Source organism: Prionailurus bengalensis (assembly GCF_016509475.1).
Source record: "Prionailurus bengalensis isolate Pbe53 chromosome B2 unlocalized genomic scaffold, Fcat_Pben_1.1_paternal_pri B2_random_Un_scaffold_46, whole genome shotgun sequence".
Taxonomy (NCBI): Eukaryota; Metazoa; Chordata; class Mammalia; order Carnivora; family Felidae; genus Prionailurus; species Prionailurus bengalensis.
Window position 1 is genome coordinate 178,766 of NW_025091153.1, and position 27,654 is coordinate 206,419.

Sequence of the window (27,654 nt, forward strand, 5' to 3'; positions counted from 1 at the left end):
GGGTGAAGGGCATTGAGGAGGGCACCTGTTGGGACGAGCACTGGGTGTTGTATGGAAACCAATTTGACAATAAATTTCATATTAAAAAAAGAGAAAATAATGGCAATTATTAGATAAACTTCTATATCTTGTTATAAAAAAATAAAATAAAAAATAAAACGAGGCCTCCCTCTGGTTCCTCCTGCATTATCAGCACTCTCTCCTGAGTGTCCCCAAGCCATGAAGAGTGCAGTGCTCATCTAGGGATTTAGACCGAGATTCTATTCAGATTTCAGATCTCAACCCTCTGCTGCTCCCTCACTTTCAAATTTCCCCTTTAAATGTCCAGCTCCTTGGCACTGTGACTGCTGTCATCTGCCCTGTGAGCCACTGGGCTGCAGTTACACTGGGGGAGGGGAGCACCCAGAGGGGAGAAAGCTCTGAACTGGTAGTTCTCATCCATTGTAGTGGTGGTTATTCAAGATTAAAGTTCTCATGTTTCTGCCTGCCTGCATTTACTTTTCATGGACTTCAAGTAATTGAATTAACTCCACCCCCTCCTCCTGCCATTCCCAAAGTCTCACCTGAGAGAGGATTTGGGGTGAAAAGGTCCTAGCCCATGATCTGATCTTGTGAGAACAAGGTGGATTCAGGCACCTGAGTTTCCGTGTTCAGGCTTCTCCAGCTGAAATACGGGGAGGCCTGGGATCTGGGCACAAGCTGACTGCATATAACCCACAGTGACAGAGGAGGACACCCCTGCACCACCTCTCATCCACTGCTTCTATAGTATTAGCAAAAATACGCTCTGTACATGATAATTTTCTTACATTCTCTGCACCGAGTCACCAGAAAGGCAGTAAAGTTTGAGTGGAGGCCTTGGAAGGGGTTGAGTTAAATCTGAAACAAGCTCTGCCTTGTCCTCCATCATCCTCAGAAGCTGAAATGACCATGACTCTCCCCATCTGAAGGCTGCTTGTAGCCTTCATCAGGGAGATGCCCGTATTCCTCCCTGTGCTCTGGGCATTTGCGCTGATGCTCCAGTTCTGAGGAGCATCAGCCCTTGGATTGTAAGTGCATCGGTGTCATCAGATCCTCCTGAGTAACAATTGTTATCCCCCCAAAGAAAAACGGAGGATTTCTCATCTCACAAGGGGTCTTCTTCCGTCACCAAGGTATGAAAAGTGTATGGAATCCTCCCTGGGAAGTGGACATGGCACAATTTCTTGAGGGCCAAGCTCAAGCACCCACTTACAGGATCAGGATCTGCATTTTTAACAAGATCCTCACAGAATTCGCTACGTGCTGGAACGTCAGAAGCACGGTTCTAGGACCATGTTCCTCAAGGTGTGGTCTCCAAGCACCTGGGGCACCGCTCAAGAGCACATTCACAAGCTCTGTCCCAGAGGTGGTGCGTCTGCTTCTCTGTCGGTAGATGCACCCAGGAAGGTGCCTTGTCAACAAGCACCTAGGTTCTTGTGCACTCGAAGCTTCAGGACTGTGCTGTATATGGTAGAAAACCTGGTCACTGCTGGGCTGTGGGCTGTGGGTTGTGGATGGGACAATGATGTGAGGCACCTGGAACACACCCGCCGAGTCTTCTCCCAGCAGCCAGTGCGGCAGAGACGTCTGATACGTGGACAACACAGATGTCATGCTCTCCTTGAGAGTCACCTGATGTGATGGCAAGGAGTCTGTCACACTTGTCTCCTCGTGGATGCCCAGTATGGGTGCAACATGGCTCTGGTAATGAACACACTTCTCAGCAGGTGTCATAAGAGGCCATGGGGAAGCATGTCCAGTGAGGGACACAGGGTCAGCTGATCCTTGGTCCACTGAAGATAAAGAATGGGACTATTTTCCTGTGAAGGAGTCCTAAACAGTAACATGGTGACCTCTTGAAAAGATACACCCTGGGCTCCCTGGGGTGTCGTTATTGTGCACCTGCCTGGTCCCTGCTGAAGAGTCATGTAGAGATGGCTCTCAATCCCTGTCCTGTGCCTCATCTGTATGACTTCTGTCACAGGACAATGCCAGTGGATATGGGCTCTCAGGGAGGGAGGGCACAGTCTGGGCCCTCCCCCTCCCGGGACGTCCCCTCTCCCAAGCCTGGTGCTGTGGTGCCTGCTCTGCATCTGTGGGCCCATGTGTTGCCTGGACACCAGGCTGAAGGGCTGTACAAGCAGCAGGGTGGGCTGGGAGAGCAGACCCCAAAAGCAAAGGGCAGCCAGAGCCCGGATGGATTCTGACTAAACAGCCTATATGCTGTATGATCTGAACATGTGAAAGATTTTGCCTGACTACCTGCTTCCTCATCATGAGTTCTGTATGCTAGAATTGTCCTTGGATGCATCATCATTAGGAGGATGCACAATCATACATGGAAGGCCTGGGTCCCTGAGTCTCCTGGTACATTCTCGTCACTCTCACATGGCCACATAGAAGTGTCACTATAGCTGTCCTTCCTTGTCCCTGGTGTGGCTGTTTGTGCTGTCTATTGCTCACGTCAAGTGCACCCTGGAAGCACGTGATCCTCCTTGTGACATAGGGTTGAAGGTCAGTAGTAAGCCTAACCTCACTCACCTCCCTTATCTCCTCATGCAGGCCACTTATCATCTCACATCATCACAAGAAGCAGAATGAGCACAGTACATCAGATTAGTTGGGGGCAGTTATGCAAAAGTTTGACTACAGTATACTCTTAGGCTTGTTCTCTTTTTTTGTAGTTATTGTTGTTAATTTATTACTGTGCCTAATTCATAAATGAAGCTTGATCATGGGTGGGAATGTACAGGAAACCTCATAGGACACGTAGGGTCCGGTACTATCCGCCATCACAGGCAGCCCCTGGGGTCTTGGAACATACTTCCTGCGAAGAAGGGGACTACTTTAGTTCAGTACCTTTGCAACCTCTTACAAGCCTCTATGTAGTCTCCATTCATGGGGCCCCTGAGTGGCTCATTTGGCTGAGTCTCTTAATTTCAGCTCAGGTCACGATCCCAGGTCGGTGGGATTGAGCCCCAAGTCAGGTTCTGTGCTGAGCATGGAGCCTGCTTGAGTTTCTCTCTTTTCCTCTGTCCCTCCTTCTCACTCTGTCTCTCTCATAAATAAATAAATAAATAAATAAATAAATAAATAAATATTCTCCTTTCAGTTCATCTTTGACTTTGGTCACATTATTAGACTTTGAAATGTCCCTGGATCTGATTGTGCCCATGTGTTTCTTTGTCAGTCTGTCAGGTTGGAGTCCCTCATGTTCTGGCTGGAAAATAATGGAGAAGGTGTTATGTGCTGACTGAGTTTCAATGAGACGACATCTTCCAAATCTCTAATCTCTCACAAAGTTTTCCAAACTCTAGTTAATCAAACTCCAGAGAAGTAACCAAGATGCCTTTTGGTGAAAAAACCATGAGTCCCTCTCCCTGGACCCTGAGCATGATTCTCAGGAGTCCTTAGGACCTCAGGAAAGCTCCTGTCTCCCAGGACTGTGGCAGGGCAAGCGCCAAGGACCTTCCACAAAGTGGGGAGGAGGAGAAGGTGCTGAGGAGCTAGCCGTCTCTCTTACACAGAGTGGGAAGGAAAAGCACCTCCTCATTCATGATACACAGTGTAAACTCCCTCTCTTTGGTGCCACAATGGGCTTCACTTGGCTTGTCCTGGATGCTTCCTCCTGGTGCTGTGATGCGTCCCAGATCCCCGGTCCAAATCAGCTGACACGGGCTCTGGAAGAAGAAATGAAAGACAATTTGTTCACCGTGGAGTCAAGTTCATTTAAAAGAGGAAGAAGGGACACAAAATCTGGCCTCGAGTTGGTCCCGCCATGAGGTGAACTCATTCAGGGCATGTCTTCCTCAGAGGTCCTTGAATTTGAGGGATGTGTGTTGTTTTTTGGGTCACTTTGAGAAGCTGTCAAGTGAACTGCAGAAACAAGCAAGACATTTCAAATGAAGGGACATTGGGTTTGATCCCGATTTTGCGTCCAAGTTGTGCAACATGAAGAGATGATAGAAATTCTTTAGGTTCGGTTTTATCATGACTAAAAGAATTGATCATAAGTGATGTGAGTAGAAAACAGTGCTCCTTTAGTTTCTCTATAATTTTCCCACTCTTTAATGACCGTAAATGGCATGTCTGTGAGTTGGATTCCCAGTATAGAACTTGCTCTCTTCCTTCCCCTGTATGGCAAAGACCCATAATCTCACACTACATTATAACCTCTGCACTTTTACAAGGTAGACAGGACAACAAGTGTCTACATCAGATTCCCTTCTGAACTCTGAAACGCTCCAGACTCTGCAGCACATCCGTCTTCCTTGTGATTTCAGGAAGTCTGTTTTCAAGGGCTGGGGACACAGCTCTGGGGGCTGGAAGATGCACCCACTTCCTCCTGGAGGAAAGGAAAGGGACCGTGGTTCCATGACCCCAGACATCTCTCTGAGAGGGAGAGGCTCCTCCAGCCTGAGAGACCAGCACTGTAGTCATCTGTGAGGGGCCTCGATAAATGGCCTCTCTCCTCACCAACAACTAGAGAGAGCAGAATAAGGTAGCAGGAGGTCCAGTGATCCTTTCTGGCCCAAGAGCATGGAAGTTGTCGGGCATAGCTGAGTGTGAGAGCCACGTGGCTTCTTCACAAGGAAACCCGAATCAGTCGCACCCTCACTCCATAGTGGCAGCAAGGGCACAGGACAGCCCTTGGTTTGAAAGGGAAGCCCTGGTGCATTACTATTATGTTTAGAATTGAACAATTTACTTTTCTGTAATGTTCTGTCCATGAAAAATGAAAAAAACTTTCAGAATTTCAAAAAAAGTGGAAGGGCGTTTTATTCAAGCCATAGTGAGGACAGCTGCCCAGGATACACAATCCTCACAAAGAAGATAGTGCTTCGAAGGAAGGAATATTTGTGCAGAGTATTTGTGTTTTTATGAAAAGAGTCAGAAACCATCACAATGAAAGACATTCCAGAAAATTACACACTTCAACTGTGCTTTCTGTACATGCAAGTTTGCAGGCTTCCAAAATATGGGGGCAGAACTTAGGAAGAATTTTACTCTTATTTTAGTTTGATATGTGTCTTTTAGGTTCTTTGCTAATGAAGCAGAGGCACAATGTGTGCTCAAGCCAGAAGTAGAGCCCATGTTTTCCAGTTTGGGGAAGTCATTCTGATCCTGGCAAGTGTTAAAGTCTAGCTTCCCTGGGAGCCCACGAGCAGGGCCCACAAACAGCGAAAGCTGAAAATGTCCTTATCAGTTCTAAAGTCAATAATTGTGCAAGCGTCCAAAGATCATCCCAAGTTACACAAGACAGCACAGGGTTTCTCTACCTCCTGAGGCCGGGCACCTCCTCCCTCCGCAGCACTGAGGGGCATTCAGCTCTGTGAGATATTGCAAACCACACGCAGGAATGGTGGATCCTTCTGTCAAGAGCAGAAGGCCCCTTGCTTGTGCTGCTCACAGGAGCAAACTGAATCCATGCCCCACAGCATTCATGTGGTTGAAGCTAGCAGAACATTTAGAGTTTATTTTTCAGAGGACTGTTTCTCCTCACTCAGCTATGGTTTCTTTTCAGATTCCTGTCCCTGCAGGAGCCTGGGATCACGGTCAAGTGGTGTGGCTCCAACCTGTGAACAAGTGAGGTCCTGCATTCTTTATCAAGATAATGAGCCAGAGACCCCATCCCCTTTATACTGGCTCTCAGAGCTTGCCCAGTGCCTCACTTGTTGTCCCAAGACAACCTCGGGAGATCAGGGGCTACATTTATCCTCCTGCTGAAGCTGGTTCCACCCCAACGTGAACACAGGCTGTATGTGACACGTATGGTTTTTTGATGTGCACGCTCCATCTTTCCTCATCAATAGTTACATGTCCCGCCCTTTCCATCAATATGTACATAATCTCATCCCTTATGATTACATTAAAAAAAATTGTTCCTGGGGCGCCTGGGTGGCGCAGTCGGTTAAGCGTCCGACTTCAGCCAGGTCACGATCTCGCGGTCCGTGAGTTCGAGCCCCACGTCAGGCTCTGGGCTGATGGCTCGGAGCCTGGAGCCTGTTTCCGATTCTGTGTCTCCCTCTCTCTCTGCCCCTCCCCCGTTCATGCTCTGTCTCTCTCTGTCCCAAAAATAAATTAAAAAAACGTTGAAAAAAAAATTGTTCCTTCTCCTTCAGGGAGGATATTTAGCCTTGGCCTCCTACCTCTCATTAGGCTGCTTCTCAAATAAACCCTTTCCTTGCTGCACCCTGATGTCTCAGTCATTGGCTTCACTGTGCATTGAGTAGAGGGACATGGGTGGTTTTGGTGAGAAAACTTCCTGTGCTGGATTCCCAGTCCTGGGCTCCAGGGTGAGGAGGCTGACACCACACTGGCAAGTGTCCAGTCGGGCCTGATGTCCCCTCCTGAAATGGCTTTGTTCAGGATGGACAGCCCATGGCTCCTTGGTGGCTCTGAGAGTGACACAGCACATGGTGATGTGGGCCCGGAGAAACTGTGGCCACAGAAGATGCTCCTAGGGTCCTTCCAGTTCACCAGGTAGACACTACAGGTCACCTCTTCCAGAAGGTTCCATATAGTTGGCTCGGTCACCATGACTGCTGCCCAATTGTGGTCAATAATTCTTCTCACCTAAGGCTGACCTGTGATGGGAGGACGATGAGGTGAGGAGTGTGAAAAGGAGTAGAGATGGCACAGGGGTAGTTTAGGAGACACAGGGCTGACATGTGCCACTAGTGTGGCCCCCACAGTGGCCTTCTGACAGGTCCCCGTATCTCCTCCTCTCCATCTATTCCCTACACTGCACCCGAGTAGCCTTCCTCCACATGGACTGTCACCCTCACTGTGTTTCCCACACCAGGCAGGAAGAGCTCCAGGGCCCGGCCTCTGTCCTCAGCCTCCCCTCTCTCCACCTTGTTTCCCTCCAGCCATGAGAGCAAACAGTGCTCGAGCATCAGCTGTGTGCCAGGCACTGTTCCGAGCCCTTCACAGGTGTCACCTCATCTCTAGAGCATTAGCTGTGGTACAGGGAGGAGGCTGATGCGTCCCTGGGTGAGGAACTTTTTTGGGTCCCAAGCTAAGTAGCCGGTGGAGGACATCCTGGGATCCAGGTAGGCCGGGTCCAGGCTCGCACTCTTCAGCTCCAGGCTGCAGCCACCGGCGGCTTCCCTGCACTTGGTCAGACCTGAGAGCCTGCCACACCGGCCACCAGCCAGGACTTCTCCCCAGCTGCTCTCCTAGTGAGCCATACCTCCCGTGTCAGCCCCTGTTCGTCCTGGGGGCTCAGGTTAATGTCACCTGCTCAGGGAGGATATCCTGGCCTGCTCCCAGGATGGTGTCCCTGCTCCATGATCCAAATGTCTGCCTCTTCAGGCCGAATATTTAATATATAAACACACAAGCTTGTTTTACCTGCTCACTGCTGTATCCTCAGTGCCCAGCAGAGATCAGGCCCCAAATATGTATCATCAGAGTTAATCAATTAATCAGCCTCATCAAAAAGACTTAGGGAGAACCTCACGCTTCCAGTAATGTTGGGCTGGAATAATTGCATCCACCCTCCTACTGAAAGCAGCCCACTTTTGTTTATTTGTTTTTATATTGATGCAATATACCTTGTCTGTGACATGAGTTAAAGTATTTGAAGGGTGTCATGTGAAGACTTCCATTTATTCTCTTTGACTTACAGGGTTCAAAAATCTGTCATTTCTCTTTTTTTTTTTTTTAGTAGTTTTAAAAATGTTTATTTATTGAGAGAGAGAGAGCATGGGGGTGGGGTTGAGAGAGACAGAAAGAGAAAGAATCCCAAACAGGCTACTTGCCTTCAGAACAGAGTCCAACGTGGGACTCGTGATCAGGAACCCTGACATCATGACCTGAGCTGAAATCCAGAGGCAGAGACTTAACTGACTGAGCCACCCAGGTGCCTCAGAAATTGATCATTTCTAAATTATTTTATTTTATTAAGTAAACTCTACACCCAACGTGGAGCTTGAACTCACGACCAAGAGTCATATGCTCTAAAAACTGAGCCATCCAGGCACCCCAGAAATCATTCATTTTTTTTTAAGTAGTCTCCATGCCCAAAGTGGACCTTAATCTCCAAACCCTGAAATCAAGACCTGAGCTCAGATCAAGAGTCAGCTCCTTAATCAACAGAGCCACTCAGGTACCCCAGAAATCATTCATTTCTGTAGAATCTTCAGGGAGACAGAATTGGGCATCATCATAAGGTTTGTTTTACTTTTGTTTTCAAATCAGACATAGCACAGGAATGCACTTCTGTAGTAGGATTAGGTTATAATCCTCCATCATTGAAAGGGTCACACTCTGTGGTGTTGACGTTATACAGGGAACTGTGGCATCATGACGTGACAAGTGCAGGCCCTCTGAGCCCCTCCCTCATGAAGTTGCCACAGGAGACAGAGCCCTGGGGCTGTTGTCACAGGCTTGGGCTCCAGCAGCTCTGTCATCTGGCACTTCTACCCGCTATCCTCACATTGGATAGTGACGCTGTGACAGTAATATGGCACTGACTTCGCAGAGTCACAAATGGTTTAAACTCCGTAACATGTGTAAATTCGTGTGTAAATCCCGTGCTCAGCCCGGGAGAGATGGGGACCCGAAAGCACAAGCAAACAGTCCTCTTCCAGCTCAGACTTTAAACTGTCCTCAGGGAACTCCAGCAACATGCCCCACCCCCTTGCTCCCTAGAGGGTTAGAGGTTCAGGGAGTGATTGGTGTTGCCTGTGTGCATGCTGAGCCCTGGGGGCCGGTCAGCCAGGGCGCCCTCTCCTCCTGTCCCCACCATCCTCCTCACCTCTTTCAAGCAGGGTGGGGCCACAGGGCGAGGAGCACATTCTGGGGCCAGGGAGCTCCTGCAAGGACTGCAGGCCTGCTGAGCTGTGGGAATGGATGGCGCCCCTCTCTGCCCCTCTTTGGGGGAGTGCTCTGCCCTCACTCTCCCTTCCTATGTGGGAGCCCGTCCAGACTATGCCACCTGAAGATGAAAATGTCTTTCCCCCTCCCCTCCCCCCCAATCAGGAAGTGATTCCTTTCCTAACTGGTTCAGACCTGGTAACCCTGAGTCAGCCCTGGTTAGTCAGTTACTCGGGAATCCCCAGCCACCCTTCCCTCCCCTGGGAGCTGCTGGGGGAACTTAGATTTTCATGAATCCTGCCCACATGTGTGCAGTCCTACAGCACAGTGAGCGGGGGCCACCAAAGAAACCAACAAGGACCTGGCTTCGTGAATTCAGAGAGAAGTACCGTTGTGCTGGGTTCTGAGTCTTGTGATCACATGGAGATGCCCATGTGGATGGGTCAGCACGGATCAAACACAGGGAAGGTGAGCCCGAAAGTCAGGGGACTGCTGCTATTATGTTCCTGCGTGTGTGTATTCTTTCTGGTTCTAAACGTCCCCGCTAACACTCCGGATTACAAACTCTGAATTCCCTGAACCCTTCACTCTGAGTTGTCCCATGTGCCCACCTTGTCATCTTCATTTATTTCTTATGTCAGGTATTCAGCGAGTCAACAATACTGCCAGCAAACCATATGTTAGACAAGGATATTATTGAAAAACATTTGAGCACCAGTACAATAATACAATGTATAAATAAAAAGATTTAAGTTATACTGTGTCTATGTTCTAAATAAACCATGTATTAGAAAACTGCTCACAAATGATGTAAGTTATAGTCTATTTTATTTCTTAAACTATTATAAAAAGTTAGTTGTCGAGATTTAAAAGTATTTTGGGGTGGCACCTGGGTGGCTCAGTCGGTTAAGTGTCTGACTTCAGCTCAGGTCATGGTCTCATCATGGTTAGAGGGTTCGAGCCCTTCATAGGGCTCTCTGCTGTCAGCAGGGACCCTGCTTGGGATTCTGTCTCTCACTCTCTCCTACCTCTCTCTCTCTCTCTCTCTCAAAATAGGTAAATAACTAAAAAAAAATAAAAGTATTTTGGACTGATTTTTTTATACAGTTGTCATTAGCAAAGTGATATGCCATTGTGAGCCCTGGTTGGACAAGTGAGCCCATAAAAAGTTTTCAATGTGTTCCCATTGAATTGTCTTTAATGTAACAGCACATAAACATTATGCTGCTCACGGTACTAGATTTTCTCTCACTTTAACTATTACATTAAATTTTTTTTTCTATTGTAATACTGGCTGAAGTTGTTACATATTCAATGTCGCTGTAGTTAACTGAGGCACAAATATCATTTGTTACAATGACATTTTTGATTAAGTGAGATTAATTTTATTCATTTAATAAATAAAATCTATATACTTTGGTAAATAATCAGGGTTCATTAAATTAAACTTAAAACTTCTGTATGTGTTTATTTCTTTCAAATGAGAAGTGAAATCACATATATTTTTAAATAATTGTCTTTCTCTTGATATGGGATTTTTTTAATTTTTTTTAATGTTTACTTATTTTTGAGACAGAGACAGACAGAGCATGAATGGGGGAGGGTCAGAGAGAGAAGGAGACACAGAATCTGAAACAGGCTCCAGGCTCTGAGCTGTCAGCACAGAGCCCTATGCGGGGCTCGAACCCACGAACTGCGAGATCATGACCTGAGCCGAAGTCAGACGCTTAACCGACTGAGCCACCCAGGTGCCCCGGGGGTTTTTCTTTAAAATGGTATGTCCTATTACTTTTTTGGAAACATGATATTATATAGTTTTCCCCTTTGATTCCATTACTAATTTTGTAAGTTAATTACTTCTTCCTTTCTCAGATTAATCCAGCTTCTGTAATAAGTAACAAATCTCTCTGGTAAGGCTAAAGACAGTAGTGACCTCACTGTTCACAGACAAGTTATTAACGCCAACTCTCGAAAAAAAGTTTATCTTCCAAACCTTTACCTTCTCCAATTGCATGAATGCTTATAAAGTGCCCCTAACAGGTTTGATACTATTTCCAGCTGCTGTTGCCATCTTAGCACTGCAGGAGCCCAGACCTGCCCAGTGTCCTGGTTTCCATACAAATATTCAGATATTATTTAATCTTCTTAGTGTTTATTTATTTACCTGTTTTTATAGCTGACTTTGTGGAAGATAGATACCATCATTATATGTTTTATTTATCAATTCTCATACCCAAGATTAGAATTTGTTATGCACATTCACTTCATTTAAAATGTTGGGATGCATGGGTGGCTCAGTTGGTTAAGTGTCCGACTTCAGCTCAAGTCATGATCTCGTGGTTCCTGAGTTCAAGCCCCCTGTGGGCTCTGTGCTGACAGCTCAGAATCTGGAGCTTGCTTTGGACTCAGTGTCTCTCTCTCTCTCTCTGCCCCTCCCCTGCTAGCACTCTGTCTCTCTCTCTTAAAAATAAGTAAACGTTAAAATAATGCCAAAAGAGGGTCACCTGGGTAATTCAGTCATTTAAGCATCGGACTCTTGATTTCAGTCGAGTCGTGATCTCAGGGTCGTAAGACTGAGCCCCAATTCTGGCTCTGTGCTGAGCATGGAGCCTGCTTAAGATTCTCTCTCAAAATAAATAAACACTTTTTTAAAAAGTCAAAAAGCACCAAAATTGTAATAGAGTCATTTTAAATAGTTTTTAAAATTTGAGTAGAGTTGACACATAATGTCACATTGGTTCCAGGTGTACAAGGTAATGTATGACAAGTTCACACATTGTGCTCTCTCCACCACAGGTGTAGCTGCCCCGACACATCCTGTTACAGTATCAGTGACTGTTCCTCATGCTGTGCCTTCTATTCAGTCACTTCTTTATTCCCTAACTGGAGCCTGTGTTCCCGCCCCCCCTCACCCGCTGTCCCAACCCCCACACCCTCCCCTCTGGGAACTAACTCAGATGTTCATTTACTGTATATAATACATGTGAATACAAAGTGTCCTGAAGTAAATATTTAAAGTGATTTATTTGAATTCACATTTCACTGTATCATCCTGAAATCACTGAATATGACTTACGCAGTACCAAGTTAGAATATCCAGAAATTTCTCTAAAACTTTGTGTGAGACCCTGAACTTTGTGGCCACACTGGCACCATGGGTACACGTGTAACCGTGTCACATCTTGTTTGAGCACCGATGACTACCTTTGATCCCCTGGATTCTCAGGTCAACAAAACCCTCCTTCTTACACGTCTTCAATTAGTATTGAAGTGATGAAAACACATTCTCATGACATAGTTGAAACGACACTGATAATGATTTTTTGCTTGATTTCTAAGTTGTCCAAATACTTTCTTATTCTGGCAGACACACGGTTTGCAGCCAGCAGCACAGTGACAGGGACCACAGGGACATGTGCTGCTCACAGTCCGGTCACAGCCTTCGTTCACCATGTAAAATGCTCTGCTTCACTGCACAGTAGATAGTGTGACTTCTGATGGCACTTTTCCCATGTTGGTTGCTCTTATCAGCCCTATAAGGATTATTATACAAAGTTTTACTAATCCAATAACTTGCTGTGTGAAGGTAATTTATAATGTTCTTCACATTTTTCTTCCTGATTATTGCTAATTGTTCATTGCATTCTGAGCACTGACAGCATGTGCTTAGCATGATCACATTCACACAGCTTTGGAGCATGATTTGCATGTAATATTTACATGGTTAGCAAGAGTAAGACATCAGTGAGTTTTGACAAAAGTAGCAGGGATTTTGTTTTAATTTTAGAAATGTCAAACAGTGTTTTCTTTGAACTAAATCATACACAGTCTGGAAGCCATTCCCAAGCGTTATAACGTTTGTACAGTATTAGATGCTCTGTGACACAGCAGGTTGTGATTCATTGCTGGTGTTATGTCTCCCTGTTCCCTCTCAGACCCAGAAGATTCATGATTAGTATATTTCAAACAATGTTAAAACGCACTGAAGCTTTGTCACATCATTCTGTTTATTCTTAGTATTGTATTTATGTTCTTGAATCTGTATCTATTATTTCCACAATTGTGGCAGACTGACACTGAAAACAAAGGAAAAGTTGTGCAACATGAGGGTAATGATAAATTGAAGACTCTCCTAATCTCAGAGGGAAGAAATACAACCCAGGTCCTTGTCCAAACTGCCTTCGGATCACATCTGCCGCGTCAGCTCTTCTAGCACACCCAGCCCCCCCCGCCTGCCCTGCATATTTTGGACCTCCAGCCCCACCCCAGTCCTATGAGCTTGTTCCTTAAAATACACCCACCTCTCTCTCGATGCACGTATGTTATTGTGTCTGTTTCTCTGAGCACCCTGACTAACACAGTACTGTGAGGGGCACGAAGGATAGGGACCTACAAAAAAGAAAACTTACTGTTGTCATGGGAAGTACAGTGGCAGGTGGTAAATATGCAATCATGTGATGCTCACTGGCCATGGTTGCACGTGAGCAGGAGCTACTCACCTTCCATGGGGTGCAGCTGGAAGGGGGTGCGGCAAACTGTCCCTGAGGAAGTAATGTCAGCAGACACCAGAGGGAGGCCAGACCAAAGGTTGTGGCAGGGAGGTGGGGAGAGTGTGCCACATGAGGGAAGAAGGAGAGATCAAAGGTCCTGGGGTGGGATGGATGAGTTTGAGGATCGAACAGGAGCAGGGACTCTGGGACAAGAAGAGCTGAAGGCTGTGCCTTCTCTCGGGGCATCCTTCCCTCCACCTGTACTTCTTCCTTCACACTCATCACCTGGATCCTGGGTGACTTCCAGGGCCTTACAATTGTCCCATAGCAGAGCTTGGAGGCCCTGGGCCTTCCAGCCTCATGGCTTTGTTCTAGAGATAAAGAAGCCTTGGCCACAGAGGAGAGTGGTTTCCCAGGAAACAGGGGGTGTGGGGGGGCCGAAAGACCCTGACTCTGAGGCCAGTGCCTTTTCCACAGTGACAGGGAGGGTGATGTGAAGGAAGGGGACCTTGGTCAGGAGAGCGGTGGGACCAGCAGGGGTTGAGATGCTACAAGATCACACGGGGGACCTGGGAGGGTCCCATTCCAGGCTCCTCACACCTCACTCTGAGCCATGAGAACATGTCTAACTGTCCCCCACTCCTCCTGATGCCTCCAGTTCTTCAAGCCCTGCTCAAGATCAGGTTCTTCATGGCACTTTTCAGATATGGAGGAAGATTTCCTTTTTAGTTCTCTAAATTATACCAGTGCACAATGGGTGTGAGATTTGAATATCACAATCACTTGTGTGAGGAGAGGGGGTCAGGGAAGAGTGTTATGTAATTGCCTTACTATTCTTTTATGTTGTGTGCCCTACTCTCCTATTACACAACACACAGGCACACACGATCACAACTCTTCCCCACACATGGATAACTAGGTCCTCAGTAAGTACTGGAGCTTCCTCAGAACGCACTGGTTCCTGCTTCAGGAATGCACTGTGTGCAGTGTTTCTCCTCAGCTGTATCTCAGTCACCTCCAAGAGTCCCTGCATTTAGTGCCTTGGGCTCCATGGGTGACCAACCCTTCATCTGCCATGACAGTGAGAAGAAGACAAAGTCTTGAGTCCAGGGGTTGATGGAGGAGCCAAGGCATTTTGTTGGCAAGACCAAGTTCTTCACAGGCCAGAGGAAGAGTAAGCACTTAAATCTGAGAAATGTGCAGCAATACTACAACCAAACCACGGAGCATAGTCTGAACAAAGAGCACCCACGAAAGCAGGCAGGTTGGTGCCGGGAAGAAAGCAGAAGTCGCCGTGCAGACGACATCAGCCCAACCCCCAGGGACGTGAGACCCTCTTGTCAGGAATGCCCCTAGTGGCAGCTGGGGCAGGCAGGTGTGCACAAGCTGTCACTGGAGAGTGAAGGCGGCTACAGTCTGGTCAGAGGGGCAAGGTCTTTGTATCATTAATTAGCTAACTGACTAAGCCGACTCAGTGGGTCAGGGACACTTCTTTAGGTCACTGTAGGTTGGGCACCAGAAAGGATGACCTACTGTTTGACCTCATAGAGCTTACAATTAAGATGGGGAAGCAGCCATACTTCTGTGCTCACGTTATTGAGCTTGTGAGGCACACTGAGAGATCCTGAAGACAGGTACCTCCTTAGATGTCAAATGAAAAGTAGAGAAATGGTCACAGAGTCGATAGGCCAGACACCCCAGTGAGAAGGGAAAGTGTCATGAATGAGGTGGAACTTTGTGTAGAGCCTGATGTGTGTGTGTGTGTGTGTGTGTGTGTATGATTTGGGTTGATAGGAGAGGGGTGGGATTCCAAGCAGGGAGAGGTTAGGGTGGGCAAGGTGTGGGGTGAAAGTGGACAGAGTGATTTCAGGGCATAGGTTATAGTTTAATAATTTCTAGTAAATGTCATGAGAACTTAGCCTATGAAACAGTTAGGGAAGAGATTTGCATGTGGATTCACGGCATAAATCAGCGAGAGGCTCAACTAAAGCTGAAGACGGAGGCTGCTCAGATTTTACCACGAGATCCATACAGAAGCTTGAATTCCACAGTTTGCCAGATGGTTTGGTTACAGGCACCGAGAGTCCTGGCTTCTAAGGGCTCACAGCATAGGAGGAGAGAGACATTGGGCAGTGAAGTTGGGTACTGTGTGTAAGTAATGGACCAGGATCTTTTGTAAAGCTTTCTCAGGAAGTGGGAACAAATCTAAAAAGAGATGCTCCTATGATTCTCATCATGTAGGAAATGACAAACATTTTACGAGCTGTGTGCAGGAACTGTCGGAGGACCAACATATATCCTTCTATTATATCACAATGTCATAGTCTACAGGGTGAATGTTCCCTGCAGAGCAGCCCGGTGGGGTGGTGCAGGGACAAAAGCTGGAGGGCCTCTGCCGGCATGCTCTGCCCTGACTGACACTGCCTAGTCCTGGAGAGGATTGGGCAGGCCCCCAACCCTGCAGTTCACTGTGACTTGGGGCTCCAGGAGGACACAGGACGGTGGGCAGTGGCAGGATGGCTAGGACATTGACAACCACCTGAGTTTGGACATGGACCTCTGCCATCTATGGTCATTTCATCATTGCCCGCTATCCTGGCACAGATGGGAGGCCAGTAGGCATCATGGTTTGTAGTAGATGCTTTAGAAGGCTTTGCCTTAGCCCTCCCTGTTTTTGTCTACCACAGACCCTACCAGAACACATGTGACCCACCACCCCCTCTCTGACTGTCAGGTCACCCTGATGTGTGGTGTGCCCTGGGCTTCTGCCCTGTACATCTCACCCTGACCTAGCAGTGTGCCAGGGAGCACCAGACCCAGGACAAGAAGCTTGTGGAGACCAGGCAGAAGAGGATGGAACCATCCAGAAGTGCTTGGCCATTGTGTTGTCTTCTTGAGAGGAGCACAGATTCACATGCCATGTGTAACATGAAGGACTGCGTAAGCCCATCACCATGAGACAGGATTAGGGAGAGGATGAGGAGTGGAGCCACATATCAGGGAAACAGGAGCCCTTCTAGAGACTTGCAGCAGAGTCCAGGCACAGAGACACCCCTCACCTTTCCTTTACTCCTCAGATCCATTTTCCCAGCCACTATGCTCATCGAGGGGGCATCTGCTGACCAGGTTCTCCTTGGAGCTCTCATCACTGGGGTTGTTTGAGCAGCAGTTTAGATGGTCGGAAGTAGAGTTGCTGGAGGTGTGCTCTAGAACAACAAGAACTCGGGTGGGGAAGAGGTCCAGGTTTCTTCCTTCTGATCTAGAACTTCCTAACCTCAGTGTTCTGTTCATTCTGAAGGTAATGTGGCAACATCCTTCTGTGTAGCAAATCCTGGGGTGGGGAGTGGGGGGCACACCAGGGTGGGAGAGCAGTAGAAGAAGGTGAGAGGCTGAAGACCTGCTGGACGCCCAGAGTCCCAATACCAGGCGGGCAGTGCACATGGCTGCCGCTGGATTCCAGGATCTCCATCTAAGGGCACATCTCCCACTCAGGAGAGCTCCAGGAGCAGGCATGCTGAGATCCAGAAAGTACCAGAGTCCCTAGGGAGTGGGATTCTTTCTAGTGAGACAAATATTCTCTGGTTTTTCTCCCTCAAGATACTAAAATTTTTAAAAAGATGAAGTGGGGGTCAGCCAGACCCCAGTTGAAATGGCAAATATGAAGGGAGTGCGTTATGTGATTGTGTGTCTGTCTCTCTGGGTGGGTTCACAATCCCATAGAAATGTGTATGGGTATTTGTGTATGGAGGTTTGTATAGATGTGTATAATTGAACATATATATGGGAGAGAGCGAGAGAGAGAGACAGCACCCATTGCTCTGAGGATCCCTCAACTGTACCTCCACACTGGCCATTTCATGGTTGCCTCACCACCACCCCCATGGGATATATGTGATAGAACAGCTCTTCATCTGCAGGAAGTGAGAGGGGCTCAGGCTGATGAGTGACAGGGAGAACTGGTACATGTCATGTAGGAGGAAGAAAACAGGAGCTACATTGGTGGGACTCTCTTCCTCCCCAGAGTTCTGGTTTAAGGGATTTGCATGAATTGAATCATTTCAACCTCATAATAGTCCCATGAGACAGGGAAAGCTATCAATTCCAGTTTACAGGCAAAGAAATCAAGATCACTTAGAAGTTAAGTGACTCAATTCACTGAACGATGATTCTAACAAAACAGTCAGACTCCTGAACCCAAGAGCCCACCGTTTTTTGTTTTGTTTTGTTTTGTTTTTCATTCCTGGAACTTTTCACCTGCTGCATTAAGAGTCACCTCATTCTGTGGCTCTGACAGCTTCTCCTCCTCCAGCACTGAGTCTTGTGAAAGGTATGCATTTCTCAGAGTCCCTATAAGTAAGTCCATGGGGTTTGAAGTGACAGAAGAGTTGGTTCTACATTGGCTGATGGAGTTCGTTTGCTGCAGATGGTGGGAGAGAGGGTCACACTTAAGCTGTACAGAGTCCACGGTGTGTGCATCTGGACTGTGAGGTGGCCTGTCCACAATGCTGAGGGGGAAAGACCAGCTATGGGGGGTGGGGGCAGAGTTTCTTCATCACTGTTCTATTCACAGCCCAAAGCACAGCCCTGTGCAGGCCTGAGAGACACTGGGGTGGCCATTCATGTCCTTCTAATCCCTGCTGTCTCTGTCTTCTCTGTTTCTAAGTGACCTCCTGGTGATACCTGCTCTCCAAGGTGAGAGGTGAGGCCAAGTCTAGCCTCACTCTCCTCAAGGTACTTCCTCCTATCCTGCCTTTCCTCACTCATGGGGCCTCCCAGATGCAGGAAGAGCAAAGAACTTGACATTCACGTTGTAAAGAGAAAATAGGATTTCTGTCTTCAAGAAATGGAAAGCCTGCCTTAGGGGGAGGACTGAGAGTTCCCTTGTTAGTTGGGCTGGGGGTGCTGGATGTAGGCAGAAGGCTGAACTCAGTGTCTGGTCTTTCTAATGCAGCTGCTGGCCTCAGCAAAGCTTGTAATTTGAGAAGATAGTAGAAAACTGGCAAGGTGGTATATGATCCAACATCACCACTGCCACATTTCATTGGTTAGAGGATTTTCCAGGTCCCACCCACACTCAGTGGGAGGAGACTCCTCAAGGCCAGTGGACCAAAAGGTGGAGCCCATTGGGCTTTATTATAGAATCTGTGTGTATGAGGGTGTTCCAGTTGACAGATGGCAGGAATGGAGGGTAGCACATTCTCTATACTGGGTGGATTCAAACACAGGTGCACAATCACTGAACAAGATGATTATCATTCTGAGTGTCTCGTTGGAGAAGAGAACTGCACAGCTGAGCTGTGTTATTTTTTTAAAGATTTTTTTTTCAACGTTTATTTATTTTGGGGACAGAGAGAGGCAGAGCATGAACGGGGGAGGGGCAGAGAGAGAGGGAGACACAGAATTGGAAACAGGCTCCAGGTTCTGAGCCATCAGCCCAGAGCCTGACGCGGGGCTCGAACTCACGGACCGCGAGATCGTGACCTGGCTGAAGTCGGGCGCTTAACCGACTGCGCCACCCAGGCGCCCTCTGAGCTGTGTTATTAAAGCAGAGTTCTAGATACAAGATTCACATTATCGTTTGGAAAGGTCTGTCTCACCTTTGTCGAGCCTGAGAGGTCATCCTCTCTGAACATTTCCCCCTTGCCTTGTCAGACCTTCTAAACCTCTAGGAAAGCACCATCACTAAACTGAACATTTTTTTTTTTGCTTTCCTGTGTCATGCTCCCATGCAAATCCTGGTCTCCCACTATTTCTTCCAGTTTGCCACATACAGGATCCCACAAAGTCACTTCTTGTGATTCCACTTTGTTGGTTTCTTTCCCTTCATCCATTTTCTTTCTTGGTGGTATTTTTTTTGTATTGATGAGTCAGTTACACAAGAAAGTTAGTATTCTCTACCTAAACATTTTCGCTAATTTTGGGACAAAATGGGCAGATTCTCTTTCCAAGTCTCAGTCCATTCCCATACCGGGACAAGACACAGAGGTTGGGTTCCTGGAAAGTCAGGGATTGGCACAGAAGGTCATCAGCAGGAGACATTTATGTCACAAGGTATGTACCTGCATCTTCTTTTTGTCCCTAGCATGTGGCACAACACCTGGCCCACATTAGGCACCAAAAAGCTTCTGTCTGGAGGGTATGTCCCAGAACTCATTATAATAGTTGCATTTACCAGGTTATTCACCCCACTGTGAATTTTTATTTCTGTAACTCAGCCTAGCGGAGAGCTGACCATCTATTACTGCCTAATATCTGTCTGCTAAATGAGGTAGGCTTTCTTGGTAATTCAAAATTCATGTCACCTGACTGAGACATGCACAAGATTTAAAAACTTTATATAACATAAAGGAGTACAGAGTGAACAGTAAATTTCCTCCTCCATCCTATCCACTTTTAAAAATTTAAGTAGAGCAAAAATCATCCTTATTCCATAGTGATAGAGTTTCATGGGAGCACAGGGTAACTCATATTAAAAACAGATCCATTCACCAGCTTCCCTTGAGGCTATGTTTGTCTGTGTGACTACATTCCGGCCATCGTGATGAAGCAGAATGAAGTAGTAGGTGTTGCCCTTAAAGGAAGGAAACTTCCTCTTTTCCTGCTTTCTCTAACTGCACATGGACCACGGACATGGTCTTAGGTACTCTGGCTCATGCTAATAAGGGCAACTTGCCAAGTCACAGGAAGCTGCATGCCTGGATAGGCTTGTGGGGCAGACATACCCTCACAGCCCTGGATGGCTTGACTCACTCATGGGAGACACATAGAAGCTGTGTCCCGTTCATCCTACTGGGAGCTGGATTTCTGCTGCACACGACTGAACTAATACATACAGAGGGAGGAGGACTTCCAAGAGTGGGTGGCCATGGTGGTCTGTTCTGGAGATGAGCAGAGATATATAAACAGGGTGCACCAGTGTGGGCTCCTTGGGACAGTGTCCTGGGTTGGAGGAAGGGAGAGCTGGCCCACAGGGGCATCACAGGGAGACTAGAGACTATTCTCCTCCTCATTTTGTGGCCATGGGGCTGCCCTGGGGGAGTGTTTGGCTCCCCAGATGTTACCTTTGGGAGGCTTTGTTTCTTCCCTGCTCTTCCTGTCCTGTTTACAGAGTTCACCTGTCCTTCCAGCCACAATGACCATCACTGCTGGTGACCTTTTTCCTCCTCCTCATGTCATCTGATGGCAGTGGTTGTAGAGGTTGAGGTCTATAGAAGAACCCTTCAGGAGGGAAAGGAATGCAGGGTCATTTGTCATTGGGTTCCATCAGAAACCCCTACTTCTCCAGCCTGGCTTGACAGCCCACCTGGGCACACTTGACTCCAGGTCCCTCATGTCTTGTGCCTGGTGATCCCAGATATACTTTGTATGACTTCACCCTATTCTATTTGTTACCAGCAAGTCACTATAACCAGCTTCTGTTCCCACAGTGGCTGTCACTCAAGGGCATGAATACAAGAGGATGGGCACTTTGGAGTCATCTTAGAGTCTGCCTACAACAGGGGTGACCTTGGGGACCACCTGAATGCATGGCCTCTCACAGGGCTATGGCCAGGAATGCAGACTGGTATAAATGAACATGTACAAGGGTGCTAGTGTTCACTCCCCGGGAATCCAGATCAAAATCATGATGCCAACATTGTTGCAGCTGGACACAGCCTAAGGTTCCACCAGTTAAGTGACCACATAGCAGACTCTGACTCAGGATGTGGAGACAGGGAAGCTGGGACAGTGCTGTTGCATTTGGCACAGGCGATGTGCTCCTGCCAGGAGCAGCAGCGACAGCAGTCATCACCTCATGGTCTAGTGGTGTGGACAGTGGCATCTGTTACCAAGCACCACGGACAGTGGTTCCTATTTGGGCCTTGACCTAGGGTGGGACTATGGATTCTCCTCCTGGCCCTTGGTCTCAGGGTGTTCTGTGGCCTTCGCTGAAATAAATGATGCATAATACTCTAACTAAATATATACATGATACATATTTCCCTATAAATATGTATATATTTATAATATACAAATATAATATATATTATATATAAATATATATACTCATAATATACAAATATAATTTGTTTTATACTTTATACAAATATAATTTGTTATATATTTTATTATATACAAATATAATATATAAATTATATATAAATATATATACTCATAATATACAAATGTAATTTGTTTTATACTTCATATATTTATCTTAAAAGACATTTTAGTATGTATTATGTATAATTTATATTTTATATTACATATTTATTTTTTTTAATATATGAAATTTATTGTCAAATTGGTTTCCATACAATACCCAGTGCTCATCCCAAAAGGTGCCCTCCTCAATACCCATCACCAACCCTCCCTTCCCTCCCACCCCCCATCAACCCTCAGTTTGTTCTCAGTTTTTAACAGTCTCTTATGCTTTGGCTCTCTCCCACTCTAACCTCTTTTTTTTTTTTCCTTCCCCTCCCCCATGGGTTCCTGTTAAGTTTCTCAGGATCCACATAAGAGTGAAACCATATGGTATCTGTCTTTCTCTGTATGGCTTATTTCACTTAGCATCACACTCTCCAGTTCCATCCACGTTGCTACAAAAGGCCATATTTCGTTTTTTCTCATTGCCAAGTAGTATTCCATTGTGTATATAAACCACAATTTCTTTATCCATTCATCAGTTGATGGACATTTAGGCTCTTTCCATAATTTGGCTATTGTTGAGAGTGCTGCTATAAACATTGGGGTACAAGTGCCCCTATGCATCAGTACTCCTGTATCCCTTGGGTAAATTCCTAGCAGTGCTATTGCTGGGTCATAGGGTAGGTCTATTTTTAATTTTCTGAGGAACCTCCACACTGCTTTCCAGAGCGGCTGCACCAATTTGCATTCCCACCAACAGTGCAAGAGGGTTCCCATTTCTCCACATCCTCTCCAGCATCTATAGTCTCCTGATTTGTTCATTTTGGCCACTCTGACTGGCGTGAGGTGATATCTGAGTGTGGTTTTGATTTGTATTTCCCTGATAAGGAACAACGTTGAACATCTTTTCATGTGCCTGTTGGCCATCCAGATGTCTTCTTTAGAGAAGTGTCTATTCATGTTTTCTGCCCATTTCTTCACCAGATTATTTGTTTTTCGGGTGTGGAGTTTGGTGAGCTCTTTATAGATTTTGGATACTAGCCCTTTGTCCGATATGTCATTTGCGAATATCTTTTCCCATTCCGTTGGTTGCCTTTTAGTTTTGTTGGTTTTTTCCTTTGCTGTGCAGAAGCTTTTTATCTTCATAAGGTCCCAGTGATTCACTTTTGCTTTTAATTCCCTTGCCTTTGGGGATGTGTCGAGTAAGAGATTGCTACGGCTGAGGTCAGAGAGGTCTTTTCCTGCTTTCTCCTCTAGGGTTTTGATGGTTTCCTGTCCCACATTCAAGTCCTTTATCCATTTTGAGTTTATTTTTGTGAATGGTGTGAGAAAGTGGTCTAGTTTCAACCTTCTGCATGTTGCTGTCCAGTTCTCCCAGCACCATTTGTTAAAGAGACTGTCTTTTTTCCATTGGATGTTCTTTCCTGCTTTGTCAAAGATGAGTTGGCCATACGTTTGTGGGTCTAGTTCTGGGGTTTCTATTCTATTCCATTGGTCTATGTGTCCGTTTTTGTGCCAATACCATGCTGTCTTGATGATGACAGCTTTGTAGTAGAGGCTAAAGTCTGGGATTGTGATGCCTCCTGCTTTGGTCTTCTTCAAAATTACTTTGGCTATTCGGGGCCTTTTGTGGTTCCATATGAATTTTAGGATTGCTTGTTCTAGTTTCGAGAAGAATGCTGGTGCAATTTTGATTGGGATTGCATTGAATGTGTAGATAGCTTTGGGTAGTATTGACATTTTGACAATATTTATTCTTCCAATCCATGAGCAGGGAATGTCTTTCCATTTCTTTAAATCTTCTTCAATTACCTTCATAAGCTTTCTATAGTTTTCAGCATACAGATCTTTTACATCTTTGGTTAGATTTATTCCTAGGTATTTTATGCTTCTTGGTGCAATTGTGAATGGGATCAGTTTCTTTATTTGTCTTTCTGTTGCTTCATTGTTAGTGTATAAGAATGCAACTGATTTCTGTACATTGATTTTGTATCCTGCAACTTTGCTGAATTCATGTATCAGTTCTAGCAGACTTTTGGTGGAGTCTATCGGATTTTCCATGTATAATATCATGTCATCTGCAAAAAGCGAAAGCTTGACTTCATCTTTGCCAATTTTGATGCCTTTGATTTCCTTTTGTTGTCTGATTGCTGATGCTAGAACTTCCAGCACTATGTTAAACAACAGCGGTGAGAGTGGGCATCCCTGTCGTGTTCCTGATCTCAGGGAAAAAGCTCTCAGTTTTTCCCCGTTGAGGATGATGTTAGCTGTGGGCTTTTCATAAATGGCTTTTATGATCTTTAAGTATGTTCCTTCTATCCCGACTTTCTCAAGGGTTTTTATTAAGAAAGGGTGCTGGATTTTGTCAAAGGCCTTTTCTGCATCGATTGACAGGATCATATGGTTCTTCTCTTTTTTTTTTTTTTTTTTTTTTTTTTGTTAATGTGATGTATCACGTTGATTGATTTGCGAATGTTGAACCAGCCCTGCATCCCAGGAATGAATCCCACTTGATCATGGTGAATAATTCTTTTTATATGCCGTTGAATTCGATTTGCTAGTATCTTATTGAGAATTTTTGCATCCATATTCATCAGGGATATTGGCCTGTAGTTCTCTTTTTTTACTGGGTCTCTGTCTGGTTTAGGAATCAAAGTAATACTGGCTTCATAGAATGAGTCTGGAAGTTTTCCTTCCCTTTCTATTTCTTGGAATAGCTTGAGAAGGATAGGTATTATCTCTGCTTTAAACGTCTGGTAGAACTCCCCTGGGAAGCCATCTGGTCCTGGACTCTTATTTGTTGGGAGATTTTTGATAACCGATTCAATTTCTTCGCTGGTTATGGGTCTGTTCAAGCTTTCTATTTCCTCCTGATTGAGTTTTGGAAGCGTGTGGGTGTTTAGGAATTTGTCCATTTCTTCCAGGTTGTCCAATTTGTTGGCATATAATTTTTCATAGTATTCCCTGATAATTGTTTGTATCTCTGAGGGATTGGTTGTAATAATTCCATTTTCATTCATGATTTTATCTATTTGGGTCATCTCCCTTTTCTTTTTGAGAAGCCTGGCTAGAGGTTTGTCAATTTTGTTTATTTTTTCAAAAAACCAACTCTTGGTTTCGTTGATCTGCTCTACAGTTTTTTTAGATTCTATATTGTTTATTTCTGCTCTGATCTTTATTATTTCTCTTCTTCTGCTGGGTTTAGGCTGCCTTTGCTGTTCTGCTTCTAGTTCCTTTAGGTGTGCTGTTAGATTTTGTATTTGGGATTTTTCTTGTTTCTTGAGATAGGCCTGGATTGCAATGTATTTTCCTCTCAGGACTGCCTTCGCTGCGTCCCAAAGCGTTTGGATTGTTGTATTTTCATTTTCGTTTGTTTCCATATATTTTTAATTTCTTCTCTAATTGCCTGGTTGACCCACTCATTCGTTAGTAGGGTGTTCTTTAACCTCCATGCTTTTGGAGGTTTTCCAGACTTTTTCCTGTGGTTGATTTCAAGCTTCATAGCATTGTGGTCTGAAAGTATGCATGGTATGATTTCAATTCTTGTAAACTTATGAAGGGCTGTTTTGTGACCCAGTATATGATCTATCTTGGAGAATGTTCCATGTGCACTCGAGAAGAAAGTATATTCTGTTGCTTTGGGATGCAGAGTTCTAAATATATCTGTCAAGTCCATCTGATCCAATGTCTCATTCAGGGCCCTTGTTTCTTTATTGACTGTGTGTCTAGGTGATCTATCCATTTCTGTAAGTGGGGTGTTAAAGTCCCCTGCAATTACCACATTCTTATCAATAAGGTTGCTTATGTTTATGAGTAATTGTTTTATATATTTGGGGGCTCTGGTATTCGGCGCACAGACATTTGTTATTGTTAGCTCTTCCTGGTGGATAGACCCTGTGATTATTATATAATGCCCTTCTTCATCTCTTGTTACAGCCTTTAATTTAAAGTCTAGTTTGTCTGATAAAAGTATGGCTACTCCAGCTTTCTTTTGGCTTCCAGTAGCATGATAAATAGTTCTCCATCCCCTCACTCTCAATCTAAAGGTGTCCTCAGGTCTAAAATGAGTCTCTTGTAGACAGCAAATAAATGGCTCTTGTTTGTTTTTTTTTTATCCATTCTGATACCCTATGTCTTTTCGTTGGTGCATTTAGTCCATTTACATTCAGTGTTATTATAGAAAGATACGGGTTTAGAGTCATTGTGATGTCTGTATGTTTTATGCTTGTAGTGATGTCTCTGGGACTTTGTCTCACAGGGTCCCCCTTAGGATCTCTTGTAGGGCTGGTTTAGTGGTGACAAATTCCTTCAGTTTTTGTTTGTTTGGGAAGACCTTTATCTCTCCTTCTATTCTAAATGACAGACTTGCTAGATAAAGGTTTCTCGGCTGCATATTTTTTCTGTTTAGCACACTGAAGATATCGTGCCAATTCTTTCTGGCCTGCCAAGTTTCAAAAGAGAGATCAGTCACGAGTCTTATAGGTCTCCCTTTATAAGTTAGAGTGTGTTTATCCCTAGCTGCTTTCAAAATTTTCTCTTTATCCTTGTATTTTGCCAGTTTCACTATGATATGTCGTGCAGAAGATCGATTCAAGTTACGTCTGAAGGGAGTTCTCTGTGCCTCTTGGATTTCAATGCCTTTTTCCTTCCCCAGTTCAGGGAAGTTCTCAGCTATGATTTCTTCAAGTACCCCTTCAGCACCTTTCCCTCTCTCTTCCTCCTCTGGGATACCAATTATGCGTATATTATTTCTTTTTAGTGTATCACTTAGTTCTCTAATTTTCCCCTCATACTCCTGGATTTTTTTATCTCTCTTTCTCTCAGCTTCCTCTTTTTCCATAACTTTATCTTCTAGTTCACCTATTCTCTCCTCTGCCTCTTCAAGCCGAGCTGTGGTGGTTTCCATTTTGTTTTGCATTTTGTTTAAAGCGCTTTTCAGCTCCTCGTGACTGTTCCTTAGTCCCTTGATCTCTGTAGCAAGAGATTCTCTGCTGTCCTCTATACTGTTTTCAAGCCCAGCGATTAATTTTATGACTATTATTCTAAATTCACTTTCTGTTATATTATTTAAATCCTTTTTGATCAGTTCATTAGCTGTTGTTATTTCCTGGAGATTCTTCTTAGGGGAATTCTTCCGCTTGGTCATTTTGGATAGTCCCTGGAGTGGTGAGGACCTGCAGGGCACTTCCCCTGTGCTATGGTGTATAACTGGAGTTGGTGGGCGGGGCCGCAGTCTGACCTGATGTCTGCCCCCAGCCCACTGCTGGGGCCACTGTCAGACTGGTGTGTGCCTTCTCTTCCCCTCTCCTAGGGGCAGGATTCACTGTGGGGTGGCGTGGCCCGTCTGGGCTACTTGCACACTGCCAGGCTTGTGATGCTGGGGATCTGGCATATTAGCTGGGGTGGGTAGGCAAGGTGCATGGGGGCAGGAGGGGCAGGCTTAGCTCGCTTCTCCTTAGGTGATCCACTTCAGGAGGGGCCCTGTGGCAGCAGGAGGGAGTCAGATCCGCTGCCGGAGGTTTGGCTCCGCAGAAGCACAGAGTTGGGTGTTTGCGAGGAGCGAGCAAGTTCCCTGGCAGGAACTGGTTCCCTTTGGGATTTTGGCTGGGGGATGGGGGGGGAGATGGCACTGGCGAGCGCCTTTGTTCCCCACCAAACTGAGCTCTGTCGTCCGTGGGCTCAGAAGCTCTCCCTCCTTTTGTCCTCTAGCCTTCCCACTTTCCTAGCAGAGCTATTAACTTATGACCTCCCAGATGCTAAGTCCTGCTTGCTGTCAGAACACACTCCGTCTGGCCCCTCCGCTTTTGCCAGCCAGACTCGGGATTTCTGCTTGGCCAGCAGGCTGCCCCTCTGCCCGGCTCCCTCCCGCCATGGAGCGCACACCGCCTCGCCGCCCTTCCTACCCTCTTCCGTGGGCCTCTCGTCTGTGCTTGGCTCCAGAGACTCCGTTCTGCTAATCCTCTGGCGGTTTTCTGGGTTATTTAGGCAGGTGTAGGTGGAATCTGATCAGCAGGACGCGCGGTCAGCCCAGCGTCCTCCTACGCCGCCATCTTCCCTTCTTCTCCTTATATTACATATTTAAATTTTATATTTATATTTCTCCCTGACTATATGTATATACATATATATATATATATATATATATTTCCTTATAAATATACATTGTTTCAGTTAAAACAACTTGGACTCTGTT

At 45.8% G+C, this 27,654-nt stretch overlaps 1 protein-coding gene across 1 annotated transcript in view; it reads right to left on the reverse strand.

Moving 5' to 3' along the window:
• The window catches only part of LOC122478235 (DLA class I histocompatibility antigen, A9/A9 alpha chain-like), a 112,173-nt gene that overhangs the window by 78,745 nt on the left and 5,774 nt on the right, over positions 1-27,654 (reverse strand). The window lies entirely within an intron of this gene.